General features: G+C 38.1%; 1 protein-coding gene across 6 annotated transcripts in view; it reads right to left on the bottom strand.

Moving 5' to 3' along the window:
* Positions 1-541: 541 nt before the first annotated feature.
* OMA1 (OMA1 zinc metallopeptidase) overlaps positions 542-16,075 on the bottom strand; it is a 300,900-nt gene continuing 285,366 nt past the window's right edge. For 2 of the 6 annotated variants that reach the window (XM_074221328.1, XM_074221329.1), the window contains one exon: positions 549-680. The gene's annotated coding sequence lies outside the window, so the exon portion shown is untranslated. Of the gene's footprint in view, positions 681-16,075 lie in introns of all 6 variants that reach the window. The other 4 variants (XM_074221324.1, XM_074221327.1, XM_074221330.1 and 1 more) reach the window with 3 other exon arrangements.

Below are 16,075 nucleotides of genomic sequence, written 5' to 3'. Positions count from 1 at the left end.
GGAATCTTGGAGTCTCAACTTCGCTTTCCAAAAGCAAGAAAAACTATTTTTGTTTACAAAGCAATTTTGTGTCCATTAATTCTTTTATTTAATATCAACCGTTAGTTAGATACAAATCACAAGCATTATTAGCTCCGCTTTACAGTTTTATTTATTTAGGGTTTTTGTTGTTTTTTGTTTTTTTTTTTGCAAGGCAATGGGGTTCAGTGGCTTGCCCAAGGCCACACAGCTAGGTAATTATTAAGTGGCTGAGACTGGATTTGAACCCAGGTACTCCTGACTCCAGGGCCGGTCCTTTATCCACTGTGCCACCTAGCCACCCCTCTGCTTTACAGTTTTAAAGACTTCACCAAGAGAGCAAGTGACTTGCCCAAGATCATATGGTAAATTCATAGCAAAGCTAGGAATCAAAACCTGGGCTTCTCACTCAAAGACCTGTATATCTCTCAACGACATCTTAAGTCTCTAAGCCAAGAGCAAGACTGGATGTCTCATGGGCAAGTTAATCATGAATGGGACAGGTACATCAATTATAAGCACTCACTAATCCAATGGGAATAAAATGGCAAGACCTACCGTTGCTCACCTGTGAGTCTGCAATGCCAGGATAGTGCGTTTAGCAGTCTTGATAGAGGGGAAATCTGTTTTTAACTTCTATAGGCGGGTATCTCAACTTCCTCCTGCCAGTAAGATCAAGAGTGAGTTGACTGGTGGGTGACCAAATATTATCAAAGGAAAGAGAATGTTAGTGCATGCTTAAATAATTATAAAATTTCAATGACTCCTTGATTTCATTAATATGGGAAGTTCTCAGTTCAGATCACAATCCACTCATACCTTCTCTTCTGGTATAACTCTTGCACATTTCCTTTCATAAATGCTCTATGTCCTTCTCACAAATGTACTGGGGACTTTCTTAGAATCGCTGGATACTATGAGATAATGACTAGTGCTAGAGTCCAAATCAGACAGCTAGCTGGCACGATAAGTAAGAGTGCTGGGTCTGAAGTCAGGAAAATTCTTCAGTGAGTACAAATTCAGCCTCAGACATTTACTAGTTTTGTGACCTTGGGCAAGTCACTTCACGCTTTTGCCTCAGGTCCTCCTCTGTAAAATGAGCTAGAGAAGTAAAATGAGCTAAAATGGCAAACCCATCTAGTATCTTTGACAAGAAAACCCCAGAGAGGTCATTAAGAGTCCAACATGACTGAATATGATTCAACAGAGTAAGAGTCAGGAAGATCTGAAATGGAATTCTGTCTCATTACCAGTGGTGTGATACTGAACAAATTGTTTTAATATCACTGGATCTCAGTTTCTGCATCTGTAAAATAGTCATCATAATATCTTCTACCTCAATCAAATGAGGGAACAATTGAAAAGTACATTATAAATCTCAAAATACTATTTAAAAGTTAGCTATTACTTCCTAACCCACTTTTCTATTATGTATCTCAATTATTTTCACCTATTTACCCTCCATCTCTGCATTGCCCTATGAGGCACCCACAACTTTTTATTCTTCAAAATTTGGGAGGTTTTTGTAGTTCATGATTTATAGCATAGTCATATAACATCTTTGGGAATTAGAATAGGCAATGAAGAAACAAAGCTAGTGGAAATAATTTGCAAGTTTAGCCAAGTTGCAGGATACAAAATAAACCCAAATAAGTTATCAACATTTCTATATATTACCAACAAAGTCTAAAAGTAACAGAGACAGAAAGAGAATTTTCATTTAAAATATCTGTAGGCAATATAAAAATAGTAGTGAGTTTACCTACCCAGATAAACCCAGGAACTCTATGAACACAATTACAAAACACTTGAACTACACACAAATGAAGTCAAATCTAAACAATTGGAAAAATATTAATTTTCATGTGTTATGCCAAGTCAATAAAATAAAAATGACAATTCTATCTAAATTAATCTATTTATTCAGTGTCATGAAAATCAAACTACCAAAAATTATTTACAGAGCTGGAAAAATTCATCTGGAAGAAAGAAAGGCCATGGATATCAAATAAATCAATGGGGAAAAAAAGTGTGAAGGTAGGAGGTCTAGTCATACCAGATCTCAAGCTCTAATATTGGTAATTATCGAAACAATTTGGTACTAGTTAAGGAAGAGAGTGGCGCATCAGTGGAATGGGTTATTTACATAATACATTATAGTAAATGACCTGAATAATCTAGAATATAAAATTTTAAAGTTTTGCACAAACAAAACCAATGCAAAATTAAACATACAGCAGAAAACTAGGAAAAGAATTTTAGCCATAAGTATCTCTGATATAGACTTCATTTCTCCAATATATAGAGAACTGAATCAAATTAAAAGAATACAAGTTATTCCTCAGTTAATAAAAGGTCAAAAGATATGAACAGGCAGTTTTCAGACAAAGAAACAAATCTATGGTCATATGAAAAAATATTCTAAAACAGTATTGATTAGAGAAATACAAATTAATACAATTTTGAGACACCACCGCACATCTGTGAGACTGGCTAATATGACAAATAAGTAAAAATGATAAAAGTTAGAGGGGATTTGTCCCATGAGACTGAGACAATAGTGTGTTGTTGTTGGAGTTATGAATTGATCCAACCATCTCTACCAAAGCGCTATTGTCATTTACAGGTTTTTGGTCATAAGATTACATCATCAGGGGCAGCTAGGTGGTACAGTGGATAGAGCCCTGGCCCTGGAGTCAAGAAGACCTGAGTTCAAATCCAGCCTCAGACACTTAATAGTAACATAGTTGTGTGACCTTGGGCAAGTCACTTAACCCCATTTCCTTGCCAAAAAAAATAGATTATATCATCATAGGAGCATTCTTCCTGTTTAGCTTATAACTAAATAATGCAGTGGATAGAGCCCCAGCCCTGGAGTCTGGAGGACCTAAATTTGAATCCAGCCTCAGACACTTACTAGCTATGTGACCTTGGGCAAGTCACTCAACCCTGACTGCCTCACATCTAGGGCCATATCTAGTCATCCTGACTCATATCTTTCCACTGGACCAGATGACTCCAGAGGAGGCAAGTGAGGTTGGTGACTTAGCAAAGTTTCCCCCTCACTCAAATTCAAATCATGGGCTGTCATGGCATTACATCCCTGATGCCATGGTCTTCTTAATGAATGAAGGACAAATATCATAGCACAAAAGTTTATTTTTAGCTCTTTGGAGATACAAGCCTCAAGTATCAGTACACAAGTCAGTCTTGAATGACACTTTCCTTTTCAACAAATAAAAATCTTAAACTTAACTATCTAAGTGATAATTTCAAATTCCTTTTTACTTCTGTCAGGTCTTTGGATCACTAGCCTATTCAAATCATCCTGAGGAAATCCTTTCAAAACCTAAATGTCCCTGGTTGTCATGCAAACCAACAAAAAAAAGCTTAAAAGACGTGGACTTATCTAATGAAACAGGCGAGCTTTTCTCTACTTGGCTCTATCAAAAAAAATAATCTAAGTCCTTGTAAACATAACAAAGATACAAAGAACTAGATAACATCTAGTTCTGATATATATATATATATATATATATATATACATATATATATAATATACATATATTAGACTTTATAGGTAAATCAATAAAAGAAGAAAGAAAAATGTTAATCTCTATAATTACAGAATTTTAGAGATGTAAGAGCTCTTGGTGTTCTTCTAGTTCAGGGTCTCCTATTTTAAAAAGAAGGAAACTGAGGAAGAAAACTAAAGGTCATATACATATATTTATATGTACATACCTATAATATATTATATATATATATATATATAAAATATATATATATATATATAGTAAGAAGTAAAGCTAGAAGTAGAAGCCTGATTTCCTAACTCTCAGTACAACCTCAGCCTCTCCCTTCCCAATAGACAAGGTTGTCTCTTATGTGTATTGACTTCTACCTCCTAGTTGCAAGCAAGATGTAAAAATCCTACCTGTTCCTTATATTCAAGAGGAAAAAAAAATACCTTCCTGCTTAGAGAAGTTGGTGAAGGTTGTCATATCCCAATCTGCTGACCATACTGTGCTCTTTCCTGGTAGATTTTTTAATGTGGAGTTCATAAGAATATTTGCTATGGTTTAAAGAGGAAGAAAGTGTTGGAACAGGACAAGGTTGATCCCAGTTAGAATATGCTATAAATCCAACATGGTGTGTTTTTGCCTTCAACTTACTATGTTCCCCCATATAAATAATTCTCAACTTATGATTGTAGTTGGAGTGGTTTTCAGACATCAGAGGGTCAAACCTATACCAGAATAAGAACCCCAACCCCATTATCCAGAACAATTGATCTGGAAGACTTCCAATAAGAGAGAACTTAGTACCACCCAAAGGAGGCTCTTTATTTTTGGTTAGGAAGTTTTTTTGTTACCTCAACTTTTTATGGTTCTTTGAAACTTCCACTAATTTCTCCTAGTTCTCTTGAGGCAAAGCAAAGTATTGTGTGATCCTTCTTCCAAGTGACAAGTCTTTGAATCTTGCCATTTCTCATGATCCCATTATCTTCTCTTCTCCATTTTCATTGTTTTCATTTCCTTTCACTGATGTTCATCTGGCATGAACTCAAAGCCTTTCGTCATGTTTTATCTTGTATTCCTACTGAGAAATGTCATTCAGAGCTGACTATATTACTATGCATATGATCGAACCAGGCCAGAATACAGTGGGACTATGCTTCCATTTTAGAAAAGAGAAAACTGAGGCCCAAAGTCACACATCTAGTAAGAGGTAGAACCAAGGTTTGAATTCTGCATGTCTGCTTCCAAGCCCATGACTCAGTCCACTGGAGCTTGCCTGGAACTGCTCAGAGGATTCTGAGAACATATAAATAATTCTATGAAGGAAGCTAAGAGAAAAGCAAAATTCACTTTATCCAAATGTGGTTTCAAGCCTACTGTACTAGAACACAGCTGCTCCAAAATATAATGCATTTTTGACTACAAAAAGCCTCTGCTGGATAAGTTATTGCCATATCAGCATTCCCTTACTGATCACTGGACTCCTGAGCTTCATAGGAATTGAGGGAGAATGAATTAGAATACCTAAATATCATGCTGCATTTGTTCCTGATATGGCTAACCACAGGTGAAAGCTAGATTAACTCAATATAGCCCCACCATTCCTCCCAGGACCCCCAAACTTCCACCTCTTGCCTCACCAAAAAACTCCCACGATTAAATGATCTGAGTGTCACCAAACTAGACTTCTCCCATCTGGCACACCTCACTTAACTGTTAAGAAATGACAATGATAATAATAAAAATAATCATTTTCCCAAGTGTCAGAATCACTCATGTATTATTTCCCTTCCCCCAGACAAAAGTTCCCTTAGGTGGAAGTCTTGATCCTGTCCCACGGATTCTTTTTCCTACCACTGGCATTCCTACTTCCCTTGGCTTCTTGCCGCCTGCATCATTTCACTAGGTTAGCAGGTCACAACATAAACATTGACTGAGGTGAATCCAGCGGAAGACCCTAAAACTAAACTATTTGCCGTCTTATTCTGATTTCCCCCCCCCTTCCTCTATAGGGTTGTCCCACCTTCAAAAGAATCACTCCCCATTAGCTAGACCCACTGGGTATTGCTGGGCCAAAAAAGAGGAATTCTACACTAGATCATATTTAGTTCAATATAACCACCCTTTGTGGGTCTTCAAAACTAGCAGACCCCCATCTTTATAAACTCTCTAATGATTTGATACATTGACAGTCCCCAAAACTTGAATTTTTCTATACTTGATACCATCTCCCTCTTACTGACTTACAGGATTTTGGTTGTGTTATATCAGCTAAAAACACTCAACCTCTAAACATAGAGAAGTATAGTTTGAGTCCTCACTTAGCCCTACCTGAAATCTCTCTCTCCTTTTCTTAACCCACCACGTATTTCAGCTGATGGAACAAATGAATGCATGTTAATGAATGCCTCCTCCCTCCTGTAACCCCATTATAGTCTCAAGATAAGCTTCCTATCACTTTAGTGGAGTTTTTTTTTTTAGTTTTTTGTAAGGCAATGGGGTTAAGTGACTTGCCCAAGATCACCCAGCTAGGCACATATTAAATGTCTGAGATCAAGTTTGAACTCAGGTCCTCCTGACTACCAGGGTCAGTATTCTATCCACTGTGTCACCTAGTTGCCCCTTCCTACCACTTTTAATCGAGTACCTCCATGTAGCCAGAAACCCTGTCAATTAATCCACAAAGGACAAGATCTCCTGTTCTAGTAAGAGAGCTACCCATTTCTTGAAAACCCTTCCTAATCACTCCCATAAAAAGGGTTATCTAAATATTACAACTTCCATTTACAGCCTTTACTCATTCCCCAAATTGTTTGCACTTCCTCCCCACTCTGAAACTACTCTGCATTTATTTTGTATATATCTTTACTAATCTGTGTACATATTTGTCCAAGACTGCTTTGCTTTGGTCTTTGTCTTTATTGTCTCACACAGTATCTGGTACATTGTAAGTATTTAGTAAATTCTTAAATAAATTGAATGAAAGGGTATGAAACTGGTTCATTTTGACCAAGGACAGTCAGTGTTGGCTCCCATTGCTACTCAGATTGGCAGTGTCCCTTTAATGCAGAGGTGTTAAAAAAAAAAAAAACCCTTCCCATATGGCTGCAAGCTTACGACACTCATGAGGGCCAAATCAGATTTAAATGCAACTGGGAATTATTTAACAAAATAAAGAAAAATAAAATAGAACATAGATAATGTTATTGTGTGTTTTTTCTCAGTCAATATCTACCCTCAAGGGGTTTAGGTATGGGCTAGTGGCCCAGCTTCCAACCCTGTTTTTGTATATTTAGGTAGGGGATGGAACTAGGGATACAATCACTATGATATGAATAATCTGAGACATTCATTGCCCTTGTCGAACCGTGCCCTCGAAGCCTAGAAGCTACATCAACCAGGCCGACCAATGTGGTAAGGGAAGGATGACCAGTTTCTATCCCATACCAACAAAACTATTCCATCTGGACCCCCCATGGAAGTCCTAATCAAAAGAAGAAAAGTCTTAAGATAAGCAGTTTCTAACATGCATATGAAGTTATTTAGATCTTATCACAGAATCACCTCTTACTGGAATACTAACCTCTTGAAATATGGGAATGACAATAAAGGCTGTCTCAAGACTTCAAATGCCTTACATGTACAGATTGAGAGAGAGAGAGAGAGAGAGAGAGAGAGAGAGAGAGAGAGAGAGAGAGAGAGAGAGAATATATACTCTTACATACTAACCCTCTAGCTGTTTCCTGTCAGACAGTGCACTGAGTCACAAAGACATTGCTACTTAGTAAATTATTTTCTAAAGAAATCCAGAATATGCAAAAGAATCCTCTTATTCTAGAGGCTCATTTTACTTACTTTATCTTACTCTCCCTCTCTAATAATACAAGGCCAAAAAAAAGCCCAAAAGGGATCAGTCTAATGGTCCACCAGCACTGTTAAATCATCTTCCTCCTTCTTAAATATCTGGGATAATTCAACTATTTATGAACGAGTAAAATGGCAGTACCTCTAACAGGGACTCCACTATGTTTCAGTGCAGAACCAGCTACCAGCTCTCAACTCCACCACAAGGGCTGACCATAGTGTTCACCACTTCTCTGATACTAACCATGCTAATGGAAGAAACTCAGAGGTCTTTTTATACAATATTCCAAGGAAAGAAGGAACCTGCTCTACAATATCCCTGACTGAATTCATTCAAGCACTATGTCAAGACCTCCAGGGATAGAAGCGATCTAAATATCTGTAATATTTAAATGTCTATGAATATTGGATATGTCATCCATGAGGATTCAACAGCACAGGTGCTGTCTGACCAAGATAAAGTACAGGAGGACTATTGCCTCCCGATTCTGGGAAACTCACTCTCTTAACACAACCCAGTCACATTGGCATTGTTGGCTACTATTCCAACTTTCCATCTATTTGTTAGACAAACTGCTGTCTCACTACTTATAGATGTTCAATATATGTTGGCGGTTGGCAATTCAGCTGGAAAGGATGCTTATTTACAAAGTACTCTAAAGGTTGGGAAAGAATGATTAAAGGGGGGATGCTAATGGCCAAAATTCATTCACTAGGTAAAGATGAGTTTCAAAAAATCTTTAAGCTAAGTATTTCCAATCCTTTCCTTTGGTTCCCAACTCCCTCCCCCCCCCCAATTCTTTCCAATTCTTTCCTCACACCCACTCCCACCATGGGGAAATAAGTTTGTACTCAGTTCCTAAGTCCTTTTTCTGCTGACGGAGAACTAAGTTGCATATCCCCAGGGATAGAATTACACACACGATCTGCTTCCTGTTCTCTTTTATGGGCTCTCCTAATCAAACATTGGTCAGTTTATGCATCTCCAAGAAATGGAAAGAAATGTTTGTTCCTGGACTGGGTAGAAATTGAATATGGCTCCCAACCACTCACATTTCTCACTCTTCCCCCTCCCCCAAAAATATTCTCAATGAGGGGATCAGAGAGGGAAGGACAATGGTTAAATGTCATTATCAGTTTTGACTTAATATCACCAAACTGACTTGATCAGATGATGAGTTTCCGGCTTGGTGAGATAATGAAAAAAGTATTAGCTTCATTTGCTGAAGGTAATTTTCTCATAAATTATTCACATTTATCTAATAACTTGTGCCCGCCTCCCTGATCCAGAAAACGCACATGGAGACAATGATGGAATCTGACATTGACAAATGCTTATTTTTTATCATTCTGTTTTACATGGTTTCTTCTTTTCTTTTTCCTCCTATTTCTCCATTCCTCCTTCCTTCACTCTGTCTCTTTCTGTCTCTCATTGATTTCCTCTCTCTTTTATTTAGCTAATTCCTTTCTGTCTTCTTTATTTCCTTCATTATCCCCTTCTTTCTCTCTTCCCCCCATGTCCCCCTTTCTTAAGCTGTTTCTTACCTTGTCTCCACAATTTCATCTATCTCTGCCTCTGTGTTTTCACTTTTTTCATTTTAGTTGATATTTTATTTTTCCCAATTAAATGCAAAAACAATTTTTAACATTTGTTTTTAGAATTCTGAATTACAAATTCTCTTCCTTTCCTCTCTCCCCTCTCCTATCTCCACTGAGAAGGCAAACATATAGGCTATATATGTGAAATAGTGCAAAAGATATTTCTATATGAATAATGTGAAAGTAGTTTGACAAAAAAACTTAAAAATAAAGTTTAAAAATAAGTTTCAATCTATCATTTCAGTTATTTATCTGGAGATGGATAGCATTTTTTAATCATGTCTTTCAAAGTTGTCTTAGAACATTGTATTGCTGAGAATAGCTAAATCGTTCACAGTTGATCATCTTACAATATTTCTGTATCTTTGCAAGCAGTAAATTTTACTTTGCATCAGTTCATTTAAGTCTTTCCAAGTTTTTCTGAGAACATCCTGCTCATTATTTTTTATAGTACAATAGTATTTCTTCACAATCACATAGCACATTTTGTTCAATCATTAGGCAGTTGATGGGAATTCCCTCAGTTTCCAATTCCTTGAAAGAAGCAGCTATAAATATTACTATCTTTTATTGGTTTTTATTTCTTTTTGGTGAATGCAGATCTAGTAGTGGTATGTTAGGTAAAAGGGTATGTTCTTTAAGCATAGCTTCGAATTGGTTGAATCAGTTCACAACTCCACCAACAATATATTAATGTCTCATTTTTCTCACATTCCCTCCAACATTTGTCATTTTACTTTTCTGTCCTATTTCCCAATCTAATAGTTATTGGGGCAGCTAGGTGGTACAATGGATAGAGCACTGACCTTGGAGTCAGGAGGATGGGAGTTGGAATCTGGCCTCAGACACTTGATACTCACTAGCTGTGTGACCTTGGGCAAATCATTTAACACTGATTACCTTACATCTAGGGCCATCTCCACTTGTCCTGGTTCACTTATTTCCACTGGAGCCTGAGGAAAAAGTGGGGCTGGTGACTCAGTATAAAACTCCCTCACTCAAATACAGTTCATGGGTTTGTCATGGCATCCTTCCTGAGGTCATGGGCTTCTTCAAGAATGAAGCACAAACATAATCATCATCAGTTATGAAGTAGTACCTCAAAATTTCTTTAATGTTCATTTGTCCAATAAATAAGTTAATAAATAGCTATTTAGAGCATTTTTCATATTTCATTGGAAAACTTCTTCTCTTTTGATGATTTCTCAATGTATACATTTCACTTAGTTCTTTATATATTTGAGAAATGAGGCCTTTATTAGAAAAACTTGCTTTAAAACTTTGTTCATAGTTAAGATTGCTAAATGTATTTCCCTCCAATCTATTTTCCCTGTTTATTCTATTCTCTCCTTTTACCCATTTCTTCCTCAGAAGTATTTTGCTTCTGATGACCCCCTCCCTGACTCTGTCCCCCCTTCTATCACTCCCCCTTTCTCTTATCCACTTTTTTCTCTTACTTTCCTATAGGTTAAGATAGTTTTCTTTCTCCAATCAAGTGTGTATGTTATTCCCTCTTTGAGCCAATTCCTATCTCCCCCATTTTCCCCTCCACTGTAAAAACTTCTTGCTTCTTTGTGTAAGAGAATTTGCCCCATTTTACCCCCTCCCTTTCTCCCAGTGAATTCCTCTTTCTCACCCCTTAATTTTAGCTTTTAGATTGCATCCTATTATATGCAACTCACACCTGTGCCCACTCTCACCCAGGTGTGACAGACATTTCCTGCTAAACGTCTAAGTTGTCTTTGGTTGGAAAATTATTTCACCCCATCTTTTATGGGTTATGCCACTCCAAGAATTGTTTTATGGAATTATTTAAAGGTCTTTGAAACTGTTTTGGGGAGAACTCAGGTGAGTCATTGACTTTTTCTGCCATCTAGGCTCTGCTTCTCATTGTTCTCACTTTCACCTGATCTTTATCCAAATATCTCCATCTTCCCTTTTTCCCTTTCTGTAACACATCACTTTCTCTATTTTTAAACTTTGGTCTGTCCCATTGTCTTTCTCATCTTTCAGTGTCCTTTGTGTTCTATCCTTCGTGTCTGTCTGTCTGTCTGTCTCTCTCTCTCTCTCCCTCCCTCCCTCCCTCTCCCTCTCTTTCTCTCTCTTTCTCTCTCTCTCTGTCTCTCTATTTCTCTGTCTGTCTGTCTCTCTCTCTCTCTCACACACACACACACACACACACACACACACACACACACACGCACACACTCACACCATAGAGACTCTAGTACAGAATCAGGGAAACATTAATTAGTACATATCCAATATGGGCTTGACAGGGCTATGATTTAGCTATAAAGATGCCTGAAGAATTGTGATTCAATATTTGAGTTCCATACTAGTCTCATGGATTGTACACACCTGAACAAACATATCCCCACTTCCTGCCTTCCTTCCTTCCTTCTCAGCATCTGTTCACCTCTCTCAGCCCTGGCTGGCAGGTTAAGAATGTTGTCCTTAGTAGGGCTATGATACAGAAAGATGAGACGATAAAAGACCCAAAAGGCAAAAGTCTAGGGTTCCTGCTCTTCTCTTTTCTAGCCCCAAAGCCACCTGTAAAGCCAGCTCTCATTTCCCCCCATTTTCCTTTCTGAAGGCTCTCTGAGTTTTAATTAGGGTCATATTCATCGAGAAACATCTTGAGAGATGATGAAAATGATGACTGGTTCATCTAGGTGCCTGTAACTTTGTCTCTATTAGAAATAAGGCAATATCCTAAATGCTCATTAAAAGTTCTCACTTTGGGATTCTCACATGATACATTCAAATGTTAACTCTGATTTCTGTTGAGTGACTGAGAAGTACAACTCCTTTTTCTATGAAGAAATATGATAAGGGAGCTGCTAGCTGTCTTCAAATACTTCAAGGGCTGACACATGGAAGAGTTCAGATTTGCTCTCCTTGGCCTCAGACAACAGAGCTGTGAAAACTGCAAAGCAGCAAACTGGGGCTTGATTCAAAATAAAACGTCCCAATGATTAATGCTGTTCAAAAGGAGGGGTTGGACAGTCCTGGGAAGATGATGAGTGTCACTCCACCCCCACTGCTGGAAAGCTTCAAGCTGGAGAGGGAAGTCAAGGGGATTCTTGGTGGGCTGGACTGAGAAGGTCCCTTCCAATTCTGAGAGGCTTTGAAGGATTGCGGCGTTGACAATAGGGAGCCCAGGAAAAATAGCATTAGACTTGATGTCTGGCAGTCAGTCAATGGCCATTTGTTAAGCAGCTATTACGCGTTAGACACTGGGCTACATGTTATGGGTACGAAGAAAGCCAAAGACAGTGACTGCCCTCAAGGAGCTCGTGGTTTAATGAAAGTGACAACAAGCAATCTACTAAGAACAAATTAGATTTAGATACGAGACAAATTGAAAATTATCAACAAAGCAAGCTACCGCTTCTTCTTGTTGTCGTATCTGACTCTTCATAACACCATTTGGGATTTTCATGGCACAGTTACTGGAATGGTTTACTAACTAATTCCTTTTCCAGGTGATTTTACAGATGAGGAAACTGAGGGAAACAGAATTAAGTGGCTTGCCCGGGTCACTCAAGTGTCTGAAGTTGGATTTCTACTCAGAAAGATGAGTATTCTTGACTCCAGGTCTGGCATTTTGTCTACTTTGCAACACTAGTTGCTTCAGACACACTCTCATGGAGACTAAATAAATGCCCAGAATTTAAATATAACCTCCTGCCCCTTACTCGCTGTGCAACTCTCCGAGTGCCTCAGTTTTCACCTCTGTAAAATAATGGACTTGGTTTAGATAATCTCATAGGCTCCTCTCATATATAAATCTCATTAAGGTAAAAAAGGAGAAATTAGATTATCTCCAAGGTTCTTTTGGGCCTCATGATTTTGTCTATAATTTCACTGAGCCTCACCTCCACACTTTCTTGCTTTGGGAAATGAGGGCGTGCATGGATGATCAGTTACCTGAAGGCCTAATTAGGTCCAATCTGAATCTGGAGCCAGAGTACCAGGCTTCAAATTCCTTACTAGTAGTGGTAATAGAATAAAGGAGGCCCTATAGGAGAACACTGAACCTGGAGTTGAGATCCAATTTCAAATCCTGACTTTGGCACTTATTAGCTGTGTGATTCATGGCAAATAGCAACCTGTCTCATCTTCAGTTTCCTTATCTCTGGAAAGGAGATGACAGCACCTCCCTCAAAAAGCAATGGGATCAAAGGAGATTGGATGTATGGATGTATGTATGTATGGATGGATGGATGGATGGATGAATGGATAAATATACTGAGTAAAATGTACAGACTCATGCCAGAGGGAATTCAAATTCTACCCTTTTCACCCTGAACCCTGGGTCAATCACTTAAACTCACTAAGCCTCAGTTTTCTCATCTGTAAAATGAGATCCCATTCATAATCCTAAAATTTTAAATCATCTGACATCTTTAATCCTCAATTTCCTCATTTGTAAAATAAGGAAATTGGGCTGGATAGAATTCAAAGACCCTCACGCTTCTGACTCTATAATCTATGACCTACTGAAGGTTTAAACCTATGCTAAGACATTAGGGGAGAGAAATGTAATTGAAAAGGAAGAAGGCAGAGTCAGGAAAATTGTGTTGATTTTAGTAATATAATAATAATCTCAGACCTGGAAAGACTTCCTCAATATAAGCAACCTTGTAGGTTTTGCTCAAAGATACCAGGTTTGGGGGAAATTCACTCCCTTTCTGCTTTGGGACAGCTCAAGAACTTAGAAACTATTTTCTTATATGAACCAAATACCTGACTCTATTCTACTTCCTGGGAGCATATATTTAGATTTAGAACTAGAAGGGATCCTAAAGTTTATCAAGGACATGGCCCTATACAAATTTTATAGATGAGACAATCAAGGTCTTTCTTGATAAATTAAGTGATTTGCCCTAAGTCATACAGATGGCAGAGTTCAGAGATAAATTTTATTATATAATCTCCAAGGTAACTTTCAGCTCATAAATTCAGTGATTTTGAATCTGTATTCAAATGGAAAAGCCAAAGGAAGAAGTGTCACACTTGAAAGGGCAATGGAAAAAATAGGGTGATGATTTGGATTCAGGTCATACTCCAACCTATACTAGCTAGGTGACCAACAATCAGAAAACCATCTACATCTAACCTTTTATGAGCCTCAGTTCCTCCAACTATGAAATGGAGAGAATTATATTTGTGTGACCCAACTCATAGAGATGACATGAGAAAGGTATTCCGTGATGCTTAATGCACCATAAACATAACTTACTAGACCTTAGTATGAAGAGTCTAGAAATGGTAGGAGATAAATGAGATAATCCTATTTAATTTGCTTTCATAATTGGAGGAAATTTTCATTTTTGAGAAGTGAGAGGAGCCCAAGACCTCCTCTTACAATATCTTCTCACTGGAAATTACAGACCAAGATAAGTACCAGAATCTAGATGGCTAGCATTTTTGATTATATGCCTGTTTTAATTATACTGCCAATCAATAATCAATATTCTCAATGAAAGATGAGAAGACTGAAACTGAATCAAAGATGTCTGAGCATGCTCCAATTAAGAATCATGGCTGGGGTGGCTAGGTGGCACAGTGGATAGAGCACCAGCCCTGGAGTCAGGAGTATCTGAGTTCAAATCCAGCCTCAGACACTTAATAGTTACCTAGCTGTGTGGCCTTGGGCAAGCCACTTAACCCCATTGCCTTGCAAAAAAACCTAAAAATAAAATATATAGTCTGATCTCTGCCCTTGAATCCCTGCCAATCTAAAGCAGAAATCAAATCAAACCAAATTATATTAAAACCATAAATGTTGAATGTGTATCTATGTCCTAGACTCTCTAAGTCATTGTAACACTGGTAAACAACGAGAAGGTCGTAAGAATATACAAAGAGAAAACACCACTAACAGTCAGGATTATATGGTGGAATTATTGGAGTCTGCTGGCTTTCATAATGGAGAAAGGAAGTTTGAGTTTGGTTCTGGGTAAGTGAACCTGACAGTGGAGAGAAGCTTGACAGCATTTCTGGCAGGAGAGATATGATGCATTGGATGGAAGACAGAAAAGTTTCAACTAATTTTCAATTATGGAAATGCTGGTGGCATTCTCTAGTGTAGATCCAATCCTTTCAGCCTTGTTCAGAACACCTGAATGCTAAATGTTGCTCTTATACTTATGGTCTGTATGACCTGAGTAGTTTTTCATCTTCCATAAAATTAGGGAATTGGACTATGCGATCTATAAAAGCTTGGTCTAAAATCATTTCCCTTTCCTGTTTAATGTCATTTACTTATGATTTCTTGGTTCACAGTCCTGTATCTTCTCTGTCTACATAATCACACAATCCAGATTCGGGGGAAGGGGAGCAATGGACAGTAATCTAAATATCACATAAAGGAGCCATATAGCTATGTGGCACAGTCAAGAGAAATGGAATCTTGGTCCAGGTAGGCAGGAGATGGAGATGAAGGAGTTAATGCCTCCAGAAAGGCAGCTGGCATCTGTGTTCATTGCTTAGGGGTGTGGAAGGAAATGAGGCCAACACAACCCTCAGTGTCAAGATGGAAGAGTGAAATAAAGCAAAATACCAACACATCAGCCAAGTCTCCTATCTTGAGTGGGGGAAAAAAATGAAAACAACCAACTTTATGTGACAACCTCTTGCCAGAAAAGGCCTTGAAGACTTTATATTTCCTTGTATTCGGAGTTGTATGATCATAGATTTTGAGGTACTTCAGAGGAGATTAAGTCCAACTCTGTCCCCATTCAGGAATCACCCCTATAAAATCCTGGACAAAAGATATATAGTTTGCATTTAAATACCTCTAATGGGGGCAGCTAGATGCCACAGTGGATAGAGCACTGGCACTAGAGTCAAGTGAGCCTGGGTTCAAATCTGGCCTCAGACACTTAATAATTACCTAGCTGTGTGGCCTTGGGCAAGCCACTTAACCCCATTGCCTTGCAAAAAATAAATGAATAAACAAACCAACAAATAAATAAATAAATGCCTCTAATGATGGGGGAGCTCACTACCTCTTGGATAGCCTATTCCACCTTTAAATCACATTAGGTGGGGCAACTAGGTGG

Source organism: Macrotis lagotis, chromosome 2 (assembly GCF_037893015.1).
Source record: "Macrotis lagotis isolate mMagLag1 chromosome 2, bilby.v1.9.chrom.fasta, whole genome shotgun sequence".
Classification (NCBI taxonomy): Eukaryota; Metazoa; Chordata; class Mammalia; order Peramelemorphia; family Peramelidae; genus Macrotis; species Macrotis lagotis.
This window is presented reverse-complemented; position numbering and strand designations above follow the sequence as displayed.